The sequence below is a fragment of the Aquila chrysaetos genome, chromosome 16 (assembly GCF_900496995.4).
Source record: "Aquila chrysaetos chrysaetos chromosome 16, bAquChr1.4, whole genome shotgun sequence".
Classification (NCBI taxonomy): domain Eukaryota; kingdom Metazoa; phylum Chordata; class Aves; order Accipitriformes; family Accipitridae; genus Aquila; species Aquila chrysaetos.
Window position 1 is genome coordinate 6,957,774 of NC_044019.1, and position 14,416 is coordinate 6,972,189.

General features: G+C 44.2%; 1 protein-coding gene across 10 annotated transcripts in view; it reads left to right on the plus strand.

Moving 5' to 3' along the window:
* The window catches only part of HIVEP3 (HIVEP zinc finger 3), a 276,516-nt gene that overhangs the window by 36,633 nt on the left and 225,467 nt on the right, over positions 1 to 14,416 (plus strand). Inside the window, exon 1 of one of the 10 annotated variants that reach the window (XM_030039181.2) lies at positions 6,690 to 6,767. The exons of 8 other annotated variants lie outside the window; for them this stretch is intronic. The gene's annotated coding sequence lies outside the window, so the exon portion shown is untranslated. Of the gene's footprint in view, positions 1 to 6,689; positions 6,768 to 14,416 lie in introns of those variants that run through there. One more of the 10 variants, XM_030039179.2, reaches the window with a different exon arrangement.

The following is a 14,416-nucleotide window of genomic DNA, read 5'->3' on the forward strand; positions in this document are numbered from 1 at the left end:
GAAGAAGTGTGAACAATCCCTGGTCATCTCAATTTTCTGCTTGTTGGTGCAACGTTTCATGGTTTCTGGGAGCTGAGCGAGCTAATGTAGGGTTCCCAGTTGATGTACTCAGAATATCAAAGTGTTTCTGAGAAATTCCTCATGACAAAGTTTAACACCTTTCCATTTTTGCAGTAAGCCCACCTGAATGGAGCATGTTTCTTTTAAGGTCCCTGTGGTCTGTGCGGAGGCCCCTGGGCTGCAAAGAAATGATAAGCACAAGAAGACAGGAACTTTAACTTTTTAACTTTAACACTTGCACTGTTCATTTTTACTGGAGTGCCTGACAGCCCTAAGCAAGCTCTTTAACTGGTATGACTTTGGAATGTGCTGCCTCTTTTAAAAGAAACCCTATGTAACCCAGGTGTGTTTTAGCTGTGTTTGGCTTTTAACTGTGCTGTGCCTGGATGGTTGTTACAGCTTTTGGGCAGAATCCGGCAGCAAAAACAGGGAGTACGATTTCAGAGTAATTGCAAGTGCGTTTGTAAGTGATTCCTGGTGGGAAATTTGTGAGCAGATGAGTGTGGTGCCTTAGCATGGATCCAGAAAAATGAGTCAGACTTAAGATGCAATAGTCTTGCCATGTTTGACTCTTGGTGCAAGTCCCACTGGTGAATGAAAATTTTACTGTATGTTTTACTTTTGACTCAGGATTTTCCGTATTAATTTCCTAGATGGTTCCAGGTCCCCCAGTGCTATTTCCCGGTGGAGAATACAGGGTTGTTTGTAGCCTAGCAGGAGCTTGTTAAATAGGTTTTCCAGCATACCAAGAGAAGAGGAAGAGTTCCTGGTCAGAGAAATTTTCCTCTCTATGGAGTGAGTGTGAGCTCAAGTGCAAAGGCTGGTGCAGTCTGGCACATCCCACAGGTGTGCGTGAAGCAATTCTGCAGACAACAGGCTATCCAGGATGCCTTGTTTCACTCTTGTTGTTTGTTGCCACCGGGGCCCTGCCGGCTTTGCCTGGTCTCACTCCAGCTTTATTGGGTCAGCACTGATTCCCCCTGGAGCCTGGGCTGCTGAAGAAAAAGCCAACAGCTCATCCTCCCTCTTGGACTACTGTGGAACTGGACATGTTCCTTTTTATTATTTCTACATTTAGGTACAGCATGACCATTTGCAGGTCAACATCTCCCTGCACATGATGTGCCTCGGGTCTGTCCCTAGACAAGTGCAGTCCAAGCAGCAATTTCAGAAGCATTGCTAGTATTAGTGCCCCACGGTAGCCTGCTCGGCCATCTCCAGGGACCAAAGGGGTGTCCTCATCTGTGTTGAGGATACCAGCCATGCCATGCATGGCATAGACACTGATACCTCCATTGCCCGGGACTGTTGGTTCTTGTATTTCTGTGCAAAAGGAGGGCCAAGGAGTCCTTTGTGATTTAGTAGCGCATTATCCCCAGTTAACACCAGTGTAAGTGATGACATGGGATCAAGGCAGATGAAATCATGCCTTCAAATTCTTCCAGCTGGGACCCTAAGACTGGATAACAGGAACACCAAAGCTGCTTCAGGCAATGAGTCACCGATGGCTTAAAGGTGAAAATCCTAAGGTCTTATTCCTAATGCATCAAAACAGTATCTGTTCCTTGCAGTTAGAAGCACTGAAGGCTGGTCCTGTACGCGTTGGACATCAACACACTCAACACTGACTTCGTTTTCTCTCTTTTGTGTACATCTTATGTGATAGGGGAAGCTGCAGTCTCAACCTGCAAAACTATTTTTGGAAGGAAGCTCACTTCATTAAACCTGCAACTCAGTATTTTTTTAAGGGGAGAGGGAGACAGAGTGGTTTGTTACAGTTTATTTGACCTAGTTAAGGAAAATATCAAGTCACCTCAGGCAAGTAATTAATTTGTACATACTTCCTCCCGCTCGCGGCATGTTGTATATGCAGCCAATATTTTCTGCAGGTGAAGATGATCGGCTTCACAGCTCGCAGGAAGTCTGCCCAGATTTGCAGCTGCCGTGCGGTATGTTAGGTAGATCCTACATCTGAAAGGAAAGGCAGCAGGTCTGCAAGAGAGCTCCAGATGGTACTTATTCGAGACCTCAGCAGTTGACTTGGGATGATATAAAGCTTTCCCTGTTGCTTTCTCTTTGGCAGAGGCACTGCCTTACGGTGTTGTTTCCAGACTGACTGTCAGGGCTGGATTCAAGGGTATTTTTGTTGTTAGCTTGAGAGCCCTGTCTGCAAGGGAGGTGCCGAGCAAGCGTGTCTCCTTGCAAGCTCCTTCCGTGCTGCTTGGCCCCAACTCACAGGGACCGGCAGCCCAGGGCGAAGATGGTGCTGCTGCTCTCTATTCCTGTCCCCACTGCTGGGACAGGTTATTATGGGCTCCAAGGTGACACCAACCCCACCAGCTGGTTATTAGATATGAATCCATCCTATTCCAAACCCCACTGCCAGGTCATTTCATCTTGTAATGCCTGTCCTGCTCCAAACTGTACATTTTTGCAGCTTAGCACTGCACCTTGGCGTGGTTTTGAGAAAAGCATCAAACATTGTGGGCACGGGGCCAAACCACAGTGGCGAGGAGGTGACAGTCTTGCATGAAGTAAAGCTAAACTCTCAGAATTAAAATAACTTGTTTTCAGGCTCGGAGTCAAAACCCTTGTGGAACCCAGTTGCGGGGAGAGGCCAGTTTCTTATTACTTCAGCCTCTGCTACAGGAAACTCCTGGTTACCCAAACCAATGTTGTGCTACATGGCGATTCCACAGGTGTGTAAACCATCAGTTATCCAAGTATATTCAGCCACACTCCATATAGTCACCCCATTCCATTTGCATAATGAGGGATGCTGGCAGGTAAAAAAAGTCCCTGAAAGTTGTTTTAAGCTGGAAATCTTGAACTGGCAGAAAGATGAATCTCAAACTCTTGTCTGGTTTGTGAGATAGCATTTAAAAGAAATAGAAATGGTATTTTGTTCGTAGCTGTGGCAATCTGTTAAAAAGAAGATCTAATTTAATGAGTTGGCACTGTGGTCATTTGGAGAAGCTTGCTTTTTACAGAAAAATATAAATATCTTATGTAATATATAAAATTTCTAGCAGCAGTTGGCTCTTTAGCAGGAGGGTAGGTGCATGCCGGCATCAGGAGAAAAGTGGAAATAGGCCCAGATTTGGCAAAACACTTGCAGAGAATTTGCTGAAGGGCTGCGTTCTACAGAAGCGGGTTGTCTGAAACCACCCAGACTGGCAGGGCTTGGTGCAGCTGGCATCCGAGTAAATTCTGGAGGGGCGCACACAGATTTAGAAAGTATTGACTGCTTGACTGAAAATGTAATAAATACACTGAAAAGTAAAGTCTGAAATTACTTCTGTGTCGTGACTGTAAATGTTGCTCTCAGGTGTGTATACATGCACGTGTGTGCTGCGCTTGTCCAGAGGGCAAGACTGCTGCAGTCCAGCACCAGGTCTGACCGAGCATCGCTGCAGGTCCCCGTCGACTGCCTCAGCCCCACACAGCCTCTGGGAAGGGCTGTTCCTTTTTTCAGAGAGAGAAATCATATGAAACTGAATCTTTTGTGACCTGACATAACATGAAAAGTTGTTTTGTGGTGGGTTTTGGTTTTTTTGTTGTTGTTTTGGGGTGGTTTTTTTGTTAGGTTTCCCTTGTTGGAGTACTAATGGTGGTTGAAAGGCTTTAAAAAACACAGGCAAATCATGGGAATGGGTATAACACTGGTAAAGCATTAGGAAATGAATGTAGCAGACTCAAGAAAAAGAATAATTAGGTAACCACACTCCCTTCTGGAACCAGCATTCCTTGTGCACAAGTTCAAGTGCTTTGTCCCATTTCAAATTATCCAACTTGCAGAATTTCTACATGAACTCTTTGGTGACTAGTCATCCAGGACCTGTTACTATCTATTTTAGAGAGAGAGAGAGAGGAAAAAATAGGATACATATATCTCATATATATATATATGTGATATCTGCCATTTTTTTTCTGTTTTATTTTCCTTTCATAAAGCTGGAGGTGGAGGGACTATGAGTGTCTTCACTGTGGGTACTTGGGTGCTAAGCATCCCAGGTGCTAGACATGCTTGATCTAATATTCAGTTGGGAATAACCATGTTTGTTTTTCTTGTATTCCTACCTGGAACATTTCTCCTTTCTTTAGACCAGTGTGGATGGTTTTTCTTGTTTTCAGTATAAGGGCATGATACTGGAGTTTCAGGTCTCTCCAACTTCTCCTCTAAGATAATGGGAATGGGGGATATTCTTTATCCTCTCCCCCCACCCCCTGCCAAGTAACTTGGCTTTTTTTTTCCCCAGTGAAACAATCTGGTTGATCTTAAAACTGCAGCATCATTTTTTTTAGTGGAGAATAAACTGGAATAAACACAGTTCTTTGATCTATGTGTTAATGAAAAAGAACCTAATGGACATGGGAGGACAAGTAATACTTGTTTTAATGTACCTTTTGATCATTTCAAGTGCCAATGCTGGGAAGCACGTGCCCATTTTTCTGGGCTTCTGTAATTTATTGTGTTTTGGGTAAAAGCATCACTGCTGATGTGAATTGTTGAAAAAGAGAATGCATTTGAACGTAGCAGGAGGTATCACTGAAGACAGGAGCGGGTAGATGTCCGGGGGATGGGAAGAGATGGGAGCAGGGTCACATTACTGAAAAACAGAGAGGAGGGGAGCGATGCACCAACAGGAGCCAGGATCTTGAGCAAGAAAGCCCAGAGAGCAGAGCCCTGAGAAACTGCAGCGAAGTCCAGGTTTGGATGCAGACTGGCGAAATAAAGAGTTTTTCAAGCAAAGTGACCCCCAAACTGGGACTTTTCTTGGGGAGGTTCCTGTGCTCTGAACCCAGCCCTGCCGGCAGGAGGGAAATTCCCAGCCGCCTCACTCCCCAGAAATGGAAATTGGAGCCTGCTGAGGCAAGCGTTGCTGTTGGAGGTCGTTTGGGCTCTTTTGGGAGATGATTATTTGCATTTAGTTCTATTAATTTCCTCTCTTAAAATATGCCCCGTGGGCCCCAGAATTGTTGTGGCTGTTCAGCCCTGGGTTTCGCTGAAGCCTTTTCAGTATTGGGAGGATGCTGGAGAATAAATTTCACTAGTTAGACATTATCATATTCATGCCACTCAGATTTATGAATCAGTGCTTTTCACTTCAGCTTCTATTACAGGGGTTTTCTCTCCTCCCAACGCCCCCTTCCCAACATCTTTCAGTTGTTTCCAAACAGCTGGCTGGCTAGTGGCATCACCAGTTGCTAGCATAGGATGAGCAAAAATAATAAATCAGAGCTACACAACTCATGAAAATTATTTGAAAGCCATGAGGTTTTAAGCATAATAACAGTTAGAGATTTAGGGGTGATTACTTATTTGCTTATTTAAGTTTTATCTCATGGGTTTTAAGGATTTAGGTTGCAAATTTTCTTCCGGCTGTCGCTGTTAAAGAAAACCGAAACTCTCGCCGAGCTCCAGGAACTGGGCCTTTAAGGGAAATAATGTCAGGATATTCTGGGTAAAATGCTGAGTTCGCAACATTCAGATAAATCTCAAGCGAAGCAGTTTAGACATCTGAACGACGGCATCGTAATCTGATCTCTGCTGGTGGGATCACTTTTCCGTGTGTCCTGTTTAGTGAGATCCTGCAGGATTTTACCCCTGGCTGAAGGGAATCAGCCTGGCAGGGAGGAATTATCGTGTTCAGCATCTTGCTCTGAACACCTGGCAGGGGAAGCCTCCATAATGGAAACACTCAAACATGAAGGTATACATATTTATATGTACTCATATATGTCCGTATACATATTTATCCAAGTCTTTGCAGGGATGGGATACGGTATAATCACACACACTGGCATAAAGCACTGTCTTCCAATTTATCCCAGTATGATGCTGTCTTTGTGCAGGACAGCACAGAGCGATGCACTCTGAGCTGAGATTCCGCACGTGCAATGAGAAAGCCCGATGGCATGGTCCTCCATCAGAGAGGATGCCTCTTTGGGAGGACGGAGCTTTTAGCTCTGTCGTAAAGGGTTTGTAGAGGCTCAGCTCAGCTTGCAAAACGCCTTGGCCCTGGGGGGCATATGAATCCAGATCTGCTGGCTTGCTTGTTGGGGGGACGATGCCTGTAGGGCTGTGCCAAACCCACTCATGATGGGTGCTGAAAATCTGTGTGGAGCACCGTGGTTTTATTTCGGTTGGTTTCAGTGACAGGTAAAGCTGTTGGGCTGCATTAAAATGAACTCGCAGTGAACTGCGTGCGTAGGCTTAGCTGAATTGCCCGTTTCATTCAAATTCTTACAGCTGAAAAGAAGCTCGCTGTGTTCAAGTGTCAAGAGGGGCCAGCGCTGAGCAATTCGTGTCATAGCTCTGCCTTGGTGAGGGCAGGACCGTGAGTGAGGCTAAGATGTTAGAAAGTGGGGGGGAACTTTCCTGGTAAACCAATAAAATGAATATTTTCTTAGTTTCACTTGCAGCAGAAAGCAGGGGTTTGGTGATTTTTTTAAAAAAAATTTTTTTATAGATGAAAAGCACTTAAAAACCTGGGGATTAAATAAAAGAAAGTGTCTGCTCACGTGGGAATTACCGTGACCCTGTACAGATGGCACAGCTGAAAAGCATCCCAGCCACGTGCCTCGGGTTTGATTTACTCTGTCGGTGCTGACGACGGGTGACTTAAGTGCCAGGGACCGGCGTTGTGGGAGTTGGCGGGACCTGAAAGGTTATCGGAGTCCTTGCTTGCAAGGCGAGCATCGCGGTGAGTTCAGCCCTGCCTGCTGATCGGCGTGTGCCTGGGGAAGCATGTGCCAGCCTGACGCATCCTTCCTCCGCACTCCGCTCTCGGATGCTGTGCGGGGGGGGGGGGGGAGGGCAGGCGGGGAGAAAAAGCATGGCTCTGAGGCAGATTTGGTAAAATTTGCATCTCGTCTCTGTTGGTACGTGTCTTCAGGCCAGGAAACGTGTTTTCCTTGGAAGTCTTCTTGAACCACACGATCTGGTAGCACAGGGCTGGGTGCCTGGGGTGCAGACTCGGCTCCCGCCATGGAGCAGAATTGGTGGCAATAATGTGAGTTTGCTTCGTGCTGCTTAAGCATTTCATAGAGAGGCATCGCAACCCATCTTTGAAGTACAGTAAGAAAATTTTAATTGGCCTAATTAGTGCAGGAAAATAAGGTATATCATAAGTAGGACTAATAGCCGAAAAATGGCTTTTAATTTTGAGTACTGCAATTCTTGTTCTTGCCTGAAATTACCCATGCGAATGCCTGATTTTTCAGCTGTCAAAACTTGGGCCATAATAAAGAATGAAGCCATCCAAAATCAGAAGTCATTTGTGAAAATACAAGCCTTAATCTCTGTGCTTAATCCCTTTGTGTAACACAGATATCGTTGCTCACCCACCCACCAGACTGCGACCAAACGTCTTTTAATCCGGGGCGTTTTGAGAGCTGATTTGTGGCAACTACCCCACTTCAAACCCTTGAAAAGCAGAAATGCATGCGGCCTCCCTGTGAACCACTTCATCTCTAAGCCCCGCTTCTCGCTTTTGTACTGGTGATAACCCAGAGCAGCATCGGGGAAGCCTGAGGATTAACATTAATGCTTGTGTAGTGATTTGAAAACAAGAGCTCTGCTTTACAGAGGAGCAGTTGTCTCCTCTTGTAAAAGAAAAAAGGATTAACTCCTTTCCTGAAAACACATTAATTTAGCCAAAACAACATCAATTCACCTAAAACATGTCACGGGTGGTGTAATGAAGTGTGCAAGTGGCTGTATGACCTGCTGCTCCTTTTTTCGGTCAAGTGTTTCTGGGCTTCTGGAAGCAAAGGTCTTGCTGACAGCCCTTACGGAGGTGGGGGTTCAGGCAGCATCTGGAATCAGAAACCACTAGAATATGGGTTTGCATTTAAAAATAATAATAATAAAAAAAAGTTAATTGGACTAGGTTTTCTAAGGACCACTAGTTGAATCCTGAGATGGCAACCTAGGGAAAAATATTTATATCCCTTACAAATCAACCACACTGTTCACTGGAAAATCTATACTAATTTTCTTTCTTTGACCTTGGGAAGACCTGGGATTTTGGAGAGAGGTTGGTTGACGTTTGTTAAGGTCTAAGAAATATAGGAGCTCTCTACAAAGATCAGGTTTGCTCTTCTGTGGCATATTTAACTTTCCCAGGAAAATTACATCTAACATTTGCTTCCAGTGTCCTTCCCTGACCTCCCCCCGCCACCACACTAAGCCAACAATACTTCTGCAGAATACTGTTGATATGTATAAACTCTTATCTCCTTGAAGTCTTTTTGTTTGTTTGTTTGTTTGTTTGTTTGTTTTCCTAGCCCCATTATGCCTGTGCCTGGGCAGGAGAAAGCTTTGCCTTGGAGTGAGGGCTGGTTCTGTCCATGGGGTTTTTGCACTTCTAGGTCTCTCCTGGGTTTGCTGGTTGGTGCAGAGCACAGCAGTGTGTGAACACAAAACTCTTTCTGTAATAAGGTCATTTAACATCCAAGGGAGGAGAACAGCTTTTAATCCTTACTAGATCTGGCTGGGCCGGATTCAGACTGGCATTAACAAAGCCTTGAGGCATCCAGTTTCATCTGTATTGCTAATTTAAAGGAAGAAGGGGAGATATGTCACGGCCAGAAAGAGTGCTGAAGAGCTGTACGGTTGAGAAGTCCAATTCAGGAATTGCAAAATTAACTTCCAGTTTGCGGTTCATGCAATAGATCATACATACACACATACATGGACATTATATATATAAAAAATATGTATTACATTTATAATATATTTATTATAGCATATTGTTATAGATAACATTATATCATATTATTACATGTATAATGTATTATACATATATAAATATTTATGTATAGAATAGTCCATATGTATATATATATATTATATATATATTATATGTATGGACACCCAAGGTGAGCCCCAGACTCCTGAGGTGAGCCCCTGACTCTGAGCAGAAACCAGGACTGGTGGTGAGATTCATGGTCCTAGGCAGCACCCTCAGTACGTGTTTATTTTGAACATCTCTTGTCATATTACGTATCTAAATCCTGTTTACAGTGGTGTCTTTGCACAGTCTCGCAGTTTCTTATTTTTAGATTGGGTGCATTACGGTAAGGGCAACGATTCATGGTTGTGGCCAAAAAGAAGTGTGCTGAATGGCACCCAAGTCATAGCAGAAGGGATGAAATCAGACCCCATCTTGGCTTATAAACAAACAAAAAGCAGTGTTGCAGTGCAAAAAGAAAGATGTTTGCAGGACCCAGCTCCTGTCCAGATGGCGCACCGCAGGGTCAGTCCCTCCCCGTGAGGAGCAGTGATTTAAATCAGTGCGTAGCAGGCAGTAACTGTAGAAATAAAGTGATTTTAATTTCTGGAATCATTACCATTATGTCATATCAATTCTGTATAGAACAATCAGCATTTGAATCTGATGGGACATTTTGCAGTTGCTATTGGTAACGTTCACTGTTCCTTCTAAAAACACCGAGTCTGGGGGAAGGATGTTAGTGCCGAAAGCCGAGTGGTTAGCACAAAATTTGTGTTTATTTTCCCGGATGTATTTTATTTTGGGGGTCATTTAAGGATAATAACAGACAGTGATTGATCAGGGGCAAAGTGGCTCCATCTGGCTCAGGAATCTGACTGTTTTGCTCTGCCTTCCCAGGCAGTTTTCCTGGTTGCTGTTAAGGAGCTCAATTCTATCCTTAAAATAGAATATTGTATTTGTGAAAATGGCTTAAAATCCCCAGTGGTTTCAGCATAGATACATGTTAGTGATACAGTAACATTGTTAATTGCAAACTTCTCCTCTTAACAGCCTTTTATGCATGCGTTATGTTTTTTATGAATCCTTAAAAGACTTTTCTAACGTCTTATGGCATAAATGACTCATCTCACCTGACATGAATAGTGAGAAAATCGGAGCCTGCTTTTTTTCTGCCTCCTTTTCTTCTGATTTCAGAATGCATAATTTCTCTGCTGTGGTTAAAGCCAAAGCCTCAGCATCCTTTCAATTACTTCATAAGAATAAGAAAAAAAACCCCAGTGTCAGGTGGGGAAGAGTAGGGTGAGGAAGGGCAACACAGTGGGGTCCTTTTAGTTTTTTAGAGGCTGCTTGAGGGTTTTTAAGCTCAGGTTTTGGGGCATGTTGTGTTTAGCATTAATGCATTTTTTTCCTCCAAAACTCTGAGTGTAAGGTCCCTTGCTTGGCCTGCACTTCTCAATCTGCTCCTGTGTTTTTCCCTCTCCTGCAACCCAAGCTGCTGTCAGTACAAAATGTGTCCTTTTTTTTTTTTTTCCTTCTCCTGCTTTACCTTATGTCTTTTTATTTGCATTTCAGTGGCCTGTCAAAACAGGAGAGCACTGAAATAAAAGTATAAAATCTTTAAATTAATCACTATACATCAGACATTCCTCATGAGCCTTTTGCATCAGTGCAACAATCTCACCTCCGCTGCATGTGACAGCAGCACCTTCCCCGTGGGTGACACTGCCAGTGTTAAACCATCAGTTGCCCAAATAACGCCAGGGAATCAGCAAATTTCAAGTTTCTTTGCCTTCCTCTCATAAGTGCCTCAAAATTACTCCCAGCCTTTCAAAATATTGCCCTTTGCTGACACAGGCTGATTTAGAGAGAAATGTTATTTGGAATATTCATAGCAAGTGTGTTGCTAATTAGTGCTTTACAGAACTTCCACTGGGGTCCATGCGTGCTATTTTCTGGACTGGGGTGCATGCTGTGAGATTGGGAGGGGATGCAGCTCCTCTGGTCGGGCACCGCTGGGCTTCGTCCTCTGCGCAGCAAAAGTGCAAGTTTAACTGGGAGAAGCAGGAAAGTCTTATAAGTCACCTTGCTCCGCTTTCGTCCCAGGCTGCTGTTGTTGCAGGGATGCAATGACTTTATGCAATGCATTTCTGGAGCACAGTGCAGTCATCATCTTTGCTTTCACGCTCTTCCACAAGCACAGGGCTTGGAAACCCCCCTTGGCATCTGCAGGTCCAAGGAAGAAAATGTCCTGTGAAGGTACTGATGCTGATGTGCTCCCAGAAAGTCTTTACTTCTATGGATGCTGATGCATGTAATCATAGAATCGAAGAATGGTTTGTGTTGGAAGGGACCTTTAAAGATCATCCAGTTCAACCCCTCTGCCACAGGCAGGGACATCTTTCACTAGATCAGGTTGCGTAAAGCCATGTAATCATACCTGTAAGCAAGTCTTGCAAGGGTCTTTGATGCCTGTGATGAGTCTGACAGTCCTCTGTGGTGGATGATGCTGGAGCTGAGCCTCAAACCCTCAAAGGCAGGAGAGGGATGGGATTTAGCAAGAAGGATCTCTGCATAGGAAGGATTATCATTTTGGCTATTTGCAAATCTGTCAGTGATTAAGAATGTTACTAATGGCAAGTTATTTATAAACGTTTAAAGCATTGGGACTTGTTTGCATTATGGCATACTTTCTTTTATTCTGCTCTTGGATATGCCAAACAGAATTTATCCTGGCAGCAGTGTCAATGCCTTTTCTCTAATAATACTGCTTTACCTACTAATACATTTTTCCATGGAAACATGCCAAATGCTGTGCTGTTCTGACCCCCACATTTGCCCCTTTGATTTGCACCTATTTATGTGAAGTGTGTCCTTTGAGTTTATTAGTAAAGCTGCAATGAGAAGTATCGGCGTCTCAAACAGCAGCAACACCAGGTCCAAGTTAAAGGTTTTGAGGCAGAAAGTGTGTTACCATCTGTTCTCTAGATGGAAACAGGGCTGTAAGGAGGAGGACGGTGGCCTCTTGTCGTGGTTTAACCCCAGCCGGCAACGAAGCCCCACACAGCCACTTGCTCACTCCTCCCCAGTGGGGTGGGAGAAAGAATCGGCAGGGTAAAGGTGAGAAAACTCTTGGGTTGAGATAAAGACAGTTTAATAGGTAAAGCAAAAGCCGCGCGCACAAGCAAAGCAAACCAAACCAAGGAATTCATTCACCACTTCCCATGGGCAGACAGGTGTTCAGCCATCTCCAGGAAAGCAGGGCTCCAGCACGTGGAATGGTGACTTGGGAAGACAGATGCCATCACTCTGAACGTCCTCCCTTTCCTCCTTCTTCTCCCAGCATTATGTGCTGAGCATCACGTGCTATGGTCTGGAATATCCCTTGGGTCAGTTGGGGTCAGCTGTCCCAGCCGTGTCCCCTCCTGACTTCTTGTGCCCCCCAGCCTCCTCGCTGGTGGGTGCTGTGAGGGGCAGAAAAGCCCTTGGCTCTGCGTAAGCACTGCTCAGCAGTAACAAAAACACCTCTGAATTACCAACACTGTTTCCAGCACAAATCCAAAGCATAGCCTCATACTAGCTACCATGAAGAAAATTAACTCTATCCCAGCCAAAACCAGCACACCTCTGTAGGGTTGAATGAGCATTGAGGCTTTTGGAAAATGAATTTGCAACTGCTGAGCTTGGAGTCTAAGTGTCAGACATGGTCTGTGCTGTGCAAATATGCACATCTGCACTCCCTGCTTGTAGGGAAGGACTCTCACCCTCTCGTGTTTCTCGTTTCGGTCTCATGAGTGAACAGAAATGATAGTGATCTTAATAGTAGAGTTGCATCTCTTCATCTCAGAGAAGGACTGATGTGCTTCAGTTGCCCTGGCATCACCTTTGCATTGGCAAAATGCAGTTATTTTGCCATCAGGTGCTTAACTGGGAACTGCTTTTCCTCCTGATATTGAGCCACATGCAGCTTTTCAACTCCAACATTTAAGATTTAAAAATACCAGTTTATTTCAGGTAAGATGAAGGCACCCACAGAAATCCTTCCCTCTTCTTTTTTAGTCAGGTGTTCCCAGGTCCAATGTGTAGCTAATTGTTGGTTTCTGTGATGACTTTCACCAACTTGATTGCAAATACAATCCTCAATTAAATGATTTTGCAGTAGTAAATAATGGAGAGGGAAAACAAGCAAGACATTTGCTGACCCCTGGAATGGATGCAGTCTCATTTCCAACAGACTTGTGTCTTGAGGTCTATTGGCTTTCTAACTAAATTAAAAAAGGCTTCAGAGTGAGCTACTTATTAGGCATCAGAGACTCTACATTGGACAGAGGTATTAAAATGCTTCAATGTTGCAGGACAAGCTTTGACTAGCTTTCCACGCCTATTAGACATCAGAGAATCTACATGGGAGGGGACGCTTCACTGAGGAGTGTATTCTCTAGTGTCTAATAATTGCAAATAAAGCTTTTTGGCAGGTCAGGACATGCAAAATGTTGTTCTCCTTTTGAATTAGTGGTCTAATAATAAATTCATGCTGCCATTTAGTGGGGACCCAGGTAGAATCACTCTTTTCTGCCTCTTGTTCTGTTTCCATGAAGTTTGTAGGAAAGTAATAATTTAGGCTGCTGTCTCCTGCTGATGTGGTAATAATGAACTCGGTGATTCAGAAGTTAAGGGGGATATATGGGTAGGAAGATGCATATGTACACAGCAATCATACAGTCCCATAAGCCCTATATGTGAGCTTTAGGAGAAAAATCAGAAATCTAAGCACAACTGAGTGGAAGGAGCCTTTCAGATGAGACTTTAAATCAAGCCATGAAAACACTGAAGCACAAGAAGGCTCTTTGAGGCTGGGAGAGACATGGAGTGGAAAATCCATGCTGTGGGCTTTTTTTGCCGTAAGGAATACAGGAGGGAGCAGAGCATTGCATGGAGCTGGGAGATTGTCAGGAGCATCTCTTGGCTCAAGGAGTGGTGCAGGACATGGTGGGGAGGTGAGCAGAGCAGTGCAGGGCACAGGCGTAGGAGACTGGGCTTCATCCCCTCCGCTTTTCACAAAATCACTTTTTGCAAGCCAAGAGTAGAATAATTTATGCAAAAATTGGGAACTTTTGACAGAGATGCATAGCACTTGTTTGCACTGTTTTACAAAATATTTTATGGTTAGAAGCTATGGAAGAGCTTAAATTAAAATAATTGAAGTTACCTGTAGGGAGTAAGTCATGGCAGAGTAAGGAATGTAGACCTGTCCATTAAGCATTTACAGAAAAGCCAAGAGGAATAACTATTAAAGATGCAAATATTGAAATGTCCTTTATCCTCTCATGTCGGGGGCTATCTGTTCTGGGGTTAGGGGTGAACATATGTGGAGGAGGGATGAACAGAGGGGTGAGAGCTCTGCATTCATCTGCTGTTGATTTTTTAACATGGACAGTAATGAGGGAAGATGTTAGTGGGGTATTTATCTGCCTTAGTTTTTCTAATTAACTCCTGGCTAATGAGAGGAGGAGAACATTTTTTGTTTCTCGGGTGGATGTTAGTGTAAGCTGGAGGTCCTGGCTGCTAGGAGGGAGGAATCAAGAGCCTGGTGGTTGCGATCCCATCGTGATTGCAGT